The 9,808-nt window shown below is 38.7% G+C and overlaps 1 protein-coding gene across 5 annotated transcripts in view; it reads right to left on the reverse strand.

The window, feature by feature from the left end:
• Positions 1 to 9,604, reverse strand: part of LOC133639542 (adhesion G protein-coupled receptor L1-like) — a 91,096-nt gene extending 81,492 nt beyond the window's left edge. For all 5 annotated transcript variants that reach the window (XM_062032924.1, XM_062032923.1, XM_062032926.1 and 2 more), the window contains exon 1: positions 9,063 to 9,604. The gene's annotated coding sequence lies outside the window, so the exon portion shown is untranslated. The remainder of the gene's footprint in view (positions 1 to 9,062) is intronic.
• Between the last annotated feature and the right edge of the window lie 204 nt (positions 9,605 to 9,808).

Here is a 9,808-nt window from a genome sequence, read left to right on the forward strand (position 1 = left end):
ATATCTGGTTAATTTCTGTTGGAACATGGTTACATCTACACTTCTGTTAAAATGAAATAAGCACATATTCTTCGGTTGTTTGGGTACTTTACATTAGTTTTGAGCAATACTACAAATATGGGTATTGATTCAATACCAAGTAGTTACAGGGGCAGTATTGGCCATACCAGTGTTCGGACTTGATAGTTTCAGGTTAATTCAATATTTACATTTTTTAGATCACAACTGTAGTCCGACAATATCAATTAATATTCAGATTATTTCCTTGTTCCCTTTAATTACAAAATATTTATTATAAAGTCAATAGTGCAAAATACCTAAACAAAAGCAAAAACTATTATTTGCTCCTATTTCCAAAATTTTGGCGACAATAATAAAACCGACAAAAAACAGTTTTGTGATAATAAAAATATTGATCCATCCATATACAGATACTGATACTATCGTTACAGTTCATATTTATATTGATCTGCCCACCCCTGTTTACATTCAAGAGTTCTAGCTTAGTGGTTAGCGTTTCTTTTTTGTAACCTCTCACGTAGCATGTTTAACTATTCCTTGTCCTCTGATCCTTCAGTGATAATGGTACTTTTAATAAACAGTTTATTTGCCACCATCGAGACGAAGATTAATGATTTTGTTTGCTTGTCGCTGTCAAATTTGCGAGACAGAGCTAGAATGTGTCATCAGAAAGCATTATCACAGTATGACCATAGTAATAAAAGTCAGACAAATGTATATCATTTACATAATATATAGTCTATATCGCACAACCGTAATAAAGACCTCTGCAATATCAATCAATATATACTAAATATATAAACGTTTATACAAAGTGCAGGTTTTTGTCTTGAAGCAGCAAAGAAAAATCCATCCAAAACATGTTTGTGTGTGTGTGCGCTGGTTTAAACAAATCCATTCTCCTTTTGCCACACCGTGGTCGATACAAATTATACTTGGAAGCCAAATGTTGTTTTCTCCTTCACATCCAACATGTAGCGCACACACCGACAAAAAGGTGATGTTAGAATTGCAATTGAGTTTGAAAAATCATTCAATAGACAGACAGACACCAAAAATGTGCCTTTAGAATTTGCAAGTGGTCATGATGTTGCATACATGGTACATAGTCCATTACCTTCACATGCACACACCAAGGGTTACACATGCGGCTACAATTCAGGCTGACTCTAGAGCAGAAGTCCTGTCAGCCATTAAGCATCTCTACCTCTCTCCTCCATTCTTTTTGTCCACCTCTCTCTATCCTCCACCGTGCACTCCTGCAATGTCGCCAGTGGACTCTCATTCACATTCCCTTTCACTCTCATCTTTTTTCCCCCCGTGTGTTCACATTTGCAGGGTCGTGAGCTGCAACAAACCCTTACGGATCAAATGTTTGCACCATGCAGCACACATTAGATGCTGCAGTGGAGTGGCATCCTCACCGTGAACCCCTTTTGGAGGGATACTCTGAGACCACTCACGTGCACATGAATATTTCACAGCGTACCACACACTCGTACACGACTGACCATGGCAGCCTAATGGCAGCCAAGCCTGGCATCACATCCCTGATGCGCATACTGTAATGCAGAGGTCCCCAAGCTACGGCCCGCGGGCTAAATCTATCCCACCACGTCCACAATCCGGCCCAAGTTTAAAAAAGTTTTTCATTTTTTTAGGAGAGGGATAGAAAGGAAAAGAAAAAAAAGAAAATTATATATATATATACATATATTTATTTTTATTGTATATTATATATATATATATATATATATATATATATATATATATATATATATATATATATATATATATATATATATATATATATATATATATATATATATATATATATATATATATATATATTAGGGCTGCAACAACTAATTGATTAAATCGATTAAAATCGATTATTAAAATAGTTGCCGATTAATTTAGTCATCAATTCGTTGGATCTATGCTATGCGCATGCGCAGAGTTGTTGTTGTTGTTTTTTTTGTTTTGTTTTTTGTTGTTTTTTTTAATAAACCTTTATTTATAAACTGCAACATTTACAAATAGCTGAGAAACAATAATCAAAATAAGTATGGTGCCAGTATGCTGTTTTTTTTCAATAAAATACTACTCTTTTATCCGATTATTAATCGATTAATCGAAGTAATAATCGACAGATTAATCGATTATCAAATTAATCATTAGTTGCAGCCCTAAGATATATATATATATATATATATATATATATATATATATATATATATATATATATATATATATATATATATATATATATATATATATATATATATATATATATATATAAGTACATATATATATATATATATATATAAGTACATATATATATATATACAGTATATATACATATACGTTAGGTCAGGAAAAAACAGAGGCTATTTCATCCCTACAAGCCTGTTTCGCAGGGGATTTTAGGGAAACCTGCGAAACAGGCTTGTAACGATGAAATATCCTCTGTGTTTTTTCCTGACCTAACGTATATTCTGCTCTACCCCGGTATTGAGCACTGCATAACTGATAAGCCACAGAAACCTCGACACATATATATATATATATATATATATATATATATATATATATATATATATATATATATATATATATATATATATATATATATATATATATATATATATATATATATATTCCGTAATACCATTTCTCAATTCAACATGTTACTACTTCAACATTTCTCGACCGATTTCACCAACCATTTCATCTCATTCAGACCATTCATATTTTTTACCATTTTCAAAAAAAATCCAGCTTTACCCGAAATTTCCATTTTTTTCTGAAATTCCCATTGAAGTCAATGGGACATTCTTCAAAGTTTCACAACTTCCACATTTTTCATCTGATTCAAACTGTTCCAACTTCAAAATATTCAGCGTATTCAGGCATTGTGTGCTCTACTCAAACAATTCTAAAAAAAAAAATCCCGGATTTCCCATAATTCCTTTTTTTTTTGTTGCATTTTCCCCATTCAAAATGAATTGACCATTTTTCAAACTTCTATAATTCCCACATTTTTCAACCCATTCAAACCATTCCACCTTCAACACATTTAACTCATCCTGGACATTCAAACTACTATTTTTCCAAGTTAAAAAAAGTTCCTGATTTTCCCGAAATTCCCTAATACCATTTACTTTCTTCAACATTTCCTGCCCTGTTTAAACAACTCTAATACCAACCAATTCAGCTCATTTAGGACATCCATGCTCCGAATCATTTTCCAAAAATCCCTGCTTTTGCCAAAATTCCCAAATTTCTAGGAAGTTCCCATTGTAATGAATGCGACATTTTTCCAAGTTGCACAATTCCCACATTTTTCAACCTATTCAAACCATTCCAACATCCACATCCTGGACATTCAAACTAAAACTTTCCAAAGTTCCAAACCAAATTCCTGTTTTCCTGGAAATTCTAACTCTTCAACATTCAAACCATTCCAACATTCAAATTATTTCAGCGTGTAAACGATTTCAACATTTAAACTATTCCTACATTCGACTTACATTCCATTAGCATTTCAGTTCAGCCATAGGCGCCATCCAGTGGGTGCTTCGGGGCCCGAGCACCCACGGACAATGCCGAGCACCCACGTGGGGTTGATGGCAACTTTCAATCTTTAAAATATTTTCTTGTCGTAGTTAATTTTGTGGCGAGTTTGGTCTGTTTTACAAAATAATAAAAAAAGCCACAAATCATATGGAATATAAACGTCGCTGAACGTCTATTTTTTTTTTATACACACACACACCGAGCACCCACTGGCAGAAATGTAGATTGGCGCCGATGAGTTCAACGGCAGCTTTTCAACATTCAAACCATTCCAATATTCAAATTATTCTTACATTCATACTACATTCTGTCAGCATTTCAGTTCAACTTCAGCATTGGAGCGTTCACACGCAATTCCTTCTGGAATTGCTTCATCTAGTTCAGTGTAATATTTGAGTGGACCCCGGGGCTCTATAGTGTAAAAGTTGGACCCCGGGGTCAAAAAGGTTAAGAATCCCTGCATGTAATTAATTTTTATACTGAACTACTGCAATGCACTTTATGCTGGCATTAGCCAAAAAGCTCTCTCCCGGTTGTAGTTAGTACAGAACGCGGCCGCACGACTTTAAACAGGGGCCAGGAAACGCCAGCATAAAACCCCAATTCTTGAGACTTTGCACTGGCTCCCTGTTCATTTTAGAATTAATTTTAAAATGTTCTGTTTGGTTTTAAAGCTTTGCATGGACTGGCACCTCATTATATCTCAGACCTCATCCAAATTTACACTCCTGCGCGCGCTCTGAGGTCCGAGAGCCAGCTCCAGCTCGAGGTGCCCAAGACGAGACTTAAAACCAGGGGAGACAGGACCGTCTCTAAGCTCTGGAACACTGTGCCCCTCCATGTTCGAACTGCTCCCACAGCCAACAGGCTCCTTCAGCTTCGTTCCCACAGTGTTTGATTCAAGAACTCCTTCATTCCGCACTCCATCCAGCTGTATAATCACTCGCCATACAGCAATAGATGATATCTGTCTATTACATGACCGCTTCTATGTTAGCTACCTCTCTTTGTTTATACTGTATATTTTCTGCTGTTACATATACTGTAATATTGTACATGGTAATTGTTATATATCGTATATATTATCCATCCATCCATCCATTTTCTACCGCTTGTCCCTTTCGGGGTCGCGGGGGGTCGCTGGAGCCAATCTCAGCTGTAATCGAGCGGAAGGCGGGGTAGACCCTGGACAAGTCGCCATCTCATCGCAGGGCCAACACAGATAGACAGACAACATTCACACTCACATTCACACACTAGGGCCAGTTTAGTGTTGCCAATCAACCTATCCCCAGGTGCATGTTTTATGGAGGTGGGAGGAAGCCGGAGTACACGGAGGGAACCCATGCAGTCACAGGGAAAACATGCAAAAATCCACACAGAAAGATCCCGAGCCCGGGATTGAAGTCAGGACCTTCATATTGTGAGGCCACCATGCTGCCCCTGTATCTATCATATAAAAATATAATATAATATAATATATCAGGATATATCATATACTGTATATATAATATGTAAATATTACATATATGTTATATTTTATATTGCTACTACGGTACATTTTTAGTCTACGGCGTGGCGAAGTTCAATCGGAGGGTTGCTGGTGACTGGGGTTCAATCCCCACCTTCTACCATCCTAGTCACGTCCGTTGTGTCCTTGGGCAAGACACTTCACCCTTGCTCCTGATGGCTGCTGGTTAGCGCCTTGCATGGCAGCTCCCGCCATCAGTGTGTGAATGGGTGAATGTGGAAATACTGTCAAAGCGGTTTGAGTACCTTGAAGGTAGAAAAGCGCTATACAAGTATAATCCAATTATCATTATCATTTATTTAGTTTATACCTGCATTATCCTTTCCATCCTTACACTTTCCATCCTTTGTAACTGAGCTACTGTGTAGAACAATTTCCCTTGTGGATCATTGAAGTTTTTCTAAGTCTAAGTCTAAGTTAAGTCTCGTCTTAAGACCCACTTTTATTCTCCGGCTTTTAACACTGCGCGAGTTGGGTGGTCCTCTGTGTTTTTACATTTTTATTTCTATTTATTGTTTTCATTGGTTTACCCTTAAAAATGGTTTTCAATCATATTTATTTGTATATAGTTTTTATATTGGTTTTATAGAGAAAAAGAATAAAAGCACAACAATACATATACAATATGATAAAAAAATAAAATACAACATCACAACATAACATTTATGTTAGCATCAAAACAGGCTCATCTTTTCGTGCTGGCAGCTATAAGGGTTGATAAGCCACATTTTAAATTGTTTGTGAAGGCCTTGTAAGTTGTGACTAGTTTAACCTCCTCAGGTACTGAGTTCCACACATTTGCACTCCTTACTGACCAGGCCGACTTACTGAAAATGCTCCTGCACAGAGGAATATAACAGTCACCTCTGACAGAGCCTGGAGTGACACGCTCACGACTGTTTCTTTGGCTGATGAACTCTGCCAGAGGATCTGGAGACAATTCATGCAGTACTGTACCGGTCCGCGGACTGATTGGCCGCACAAGAAATTAAAAATATATATATATATATATATTTTTTATTTTTTTTTATTTTTATTAAATCAACATAAAAAACACAATATATACATTATATATCAATATAAATCAATACAGTCTGCAGGGATACAGTCCGTAAGCACACATGATTGTATTTCTTTATGACAAAAAAAAAAAAAGATTTTTTTTTTTTTTTTTTACTACCACTGCTCTATAGGTCACTTTTAAGTCTGCAAATGTGTGAAGACTCTCCCTGTTTAAAATACTGTATTTTTTTTAGAATGGCACAGTGATGATAGTGCCTAGGTTGTTTATCCATAACTTTAATTGCTTGTTTGTACAAGATTTCCAATGGGTTTTTTTAAACTCTGACCAGCCTGAGACCAGCTGGTAAGGCAATAGTTGAAATGGCTGAAAATCATCGAGTGCAAATACATTTTGCAGCTTCAGTTGACATTTCATTTTGAATAGCACGGAAATTTGCGAGATTAAACTTGATTATTTTACACAATTTGCCAATATGGGCTTTAAAGGAAAGCTCTGAATCTATTATTAACCCAAGATATTTACATAGGCTGACAATTTGTGTTCTTTCTCCATTAATATGTATGTCCGGGTCAGATGATACTTTTTTTGTTTTAGTTACATACATGCCTACAGTTTTAGAAAGGTTTAGCTGCAGACAGCACTCCTGCAACCAAGTTGTAACATAGGACATTATTTTAGTGAGTTTAGCAGCAACAATGTCTTTGGTGTGACCATGAAGGAAGAAAACTGTGTCGTCTGCATACAATAAGCCAGTGTTTTTCAACCTTTTTTGAGGCAAGGCACATTGTTTTCATTTAAAAATACGGAGGGACACCACCAGCAGAAAACGTTAAAAAATGAAACTCCACCAAGGCCTCCTCGTGCCTTATTTTGAGTTTGTTGGTGTTTTCCTGTGTGTAGTGCTTTAGTTCTTGTCTTGTGCTGTTATTTTGGTGTTTTCCTGTAGCAGTTTCATGTCTGCCTTTGAGCGCTATTCCCCGCACCTGCTTTGTGTTAGCAAGCAAGGCTATTGAAGTTGTTGCTATTCTTCTTTGTATGGACATTGTTGCTTGCCATGTCATGTACGGATGTACTTTGTGGACGCCGTCTCTGCTCCACACGCTGCAAGTTTTTGCTGTCGTCCAGCATTCTGTTTCTGTTTACTTTGTAGCCAGTTCAGTGTTACTGTCGTTTTACATAGCCATCCCTATGCTTCATTGCCTTTTCCTTTCCCTTTTGTTCATTTTTGGCTTAAGCGTTACATACCTTTTTACCTGCACGCTGTGGTCTGCATATTGGGTTTGGTGGTAGCGGGGGTGTATTTTGTAGCGTCCCGGAGAGTTAGTGCTGCAAAGGATTCTGGGTATTTGTTCTGTTGTGTTTATGTTGTGTTACGGTGCGGATGTTCTCCCGAAATGTGTTTGTCATTCTTGTTTGGTGTGGATTCACAGTGTGGCGTATATTTCTAACAGTGTTAAAGTTTTTTATACTGGAACCCTCAGTGTAACCTGTATTGCTGTTGATGAAGTATGCTTTGCATTCACTCATGTGTGCGTAGAGAAGCCACATGTATCTTGTAACTGGGTCTGAACGATGTTAGAATGGATGAAAAGCGGACGTGACGATAGCTCGTAGAGTATGTTAAAGGCAGTGCCTTTAAGGCACGCCCCCAAGACTGTGGTCCGGGTGGACGAGATATAATGACTGATGAACACCTTCGTTGGATAATGAAGGTTGCCTCAGCTCAAAGCCTGAGCCCTGACATTAATGAACTAGCATCCAAGAAAAGAGGCCAGGTATCTGGCTTGGGCACATCAGATTAGATCAGTGTGTTGCAAACTGAGCAGTTTAAAGTCCTGAATGGTTGGTTTATTCATTGTTATTTTATTTTCAAATTTATTAGCCGGTGGAAAAAGTTAATGTTGATATTTACCTCAGAAGGCTGCAAATTGAAAAGAGGCATTCAATTGTTATTTAAATTGTATTTGATATGCCATTGATATTTTTTAATTATTATTATTATTATTTGAAACTGGATTTTGCATGTCACTATAAAGTTATATAAGCCTTGCTTGTTCAAAATTAAATGCAAAACTTGTTTGGGTCCCTATTAAAAGGTTAATTTGTTCAACCTTGGCCCGCGGCTTTGTTCAGTTTTAAATTTTGGCCCACTCTGTATTTGAGTTTGACACCCCTGATATAGAGGCTAAATAAAAGGGGGCCTAATATTGACCCCTGAGGGACTCCGGAGGTTAGCATTAAGCATTCAGCTTCAGGACAAACAGTGGGCAAATCACTAATATAGAGGCTAAATAAAAGGGGGCCTAATATTGACCCCTGAGGGACTCCGGAGGTTAGCCTACGAGAGTCAGATCTGCAGTGGTTAACTAATACAGATCGTGTTCGATCATGCAGATGCGATTCAATCCAGCTCACAGCATTTTGAGAGAAGTTACATTTTGAGAGCTTGGTAAGAAGAACAGATTCATTTACTGCATCAAATGCCTTCCTGAGGTCCAAAAACACAAAACACCTTTTGATGAGGCGGCGACCTGTCCAGGGTCTACCCCGCCTTCTGCCTTAATGGATGGATTGGTGGAGCTAGGGATAGTATTTGAATCTTGTTTTTAATATTTTTGTGCAGCACTTTGGAAAACATTTGTTGTTGTTGTTTAAATGTGCTATGTAAATCAAGTAATTTTGGATTGTAATGGTATGCCAGCCTGTGCATTTCACTGCCTTGGTCAAAAGGTACCAAAAGCGTGCACCTTTTGAAGTGGTATATTTCTGGGCACCTTTGCTAGTCATCCCATCACCTGTACGTGCATGCAGACAGGGCGAGAGAGAGAAAGAGAAGGGGGAGAAAGAGAGAGAGAGAGAGAGAGAGAGAGGCGGGGCGCCTGCTCATAACCTATATCCATATCTTACCGTCAATCCTCGCTCACTGCGTCTCCATCCTCCCGTTTCTCGGCTGTTCCCTCCACGCCATTAAAATCAATGCAACATTGACCGCTAATAATAATAATAATAATAGTGACACAGCAGACAGTGGAGCAGTCATTAGGGGTCCAACGTCCAACTGGGCGTCCACCCCTCCAGCTCTCTGTTGGACCTCACGCCCTCCTCCCGTCCACTCGATGGCGTCCCCCGCTGCACTCCACGTCACGTCGGCACCGTCATTCCCGCGGCTTTCGGTGCCCACGGACGGCCTCTAGAGAAGACACGCCACGGATAAATCGTGTCGTCGTCTACACTTGACAGTGTCCTCTTGTTGTTGTCATGGCTGCACATCTTCCTTCGACGCGTCGACGTGAAAACGCATCCTCTCGACGAATTGCGGATGTTCGTCACTCTTTATTTTTAAAAAAAATTTAAAAAAATGAAGCGAATACGCCGATAAAAAAAAAGGCGGATAAGGTTATTTTAAAAAAAAAATCGTTACAGGATCTCGTTCCCCCGCTCCTGGTATCGCCTCGTGCCCGCGTGCTCTCGTCTCTGTGCGCGCTCCCGCTCCATACGCGCTGGCCCCGCTTGTTGCGCGTTCAGCGCTTCGGGAGCGCGCAACGCCTGCCTCTGTATGTCTGCTCTGTGTGTGTGTGCGTGTGTGTGTGTGTGCGCGCGCGCGCGTGTGTGTTTATAAGCGCGTGTTCGCGCGCTGGGCAAGAGGAGGGTGG

This window comes from Entelurus aequoreus, linkage group LG22 (genome assembly GCF_033978785.1).
Source record: "Entelurus aequoreus isolate RoL-2023_Sb linkage group LG22, RoL_Eaeq_v1.1, whole genome shotgun sequence".
In the NCBI taxonomy this organism is placed as follows: Eukaryota; Metazoa; Chordata; class Actinopteri; order Syngnathiformes; family Syngnathidae; genus Entelurus; species Entelurus aequoreus.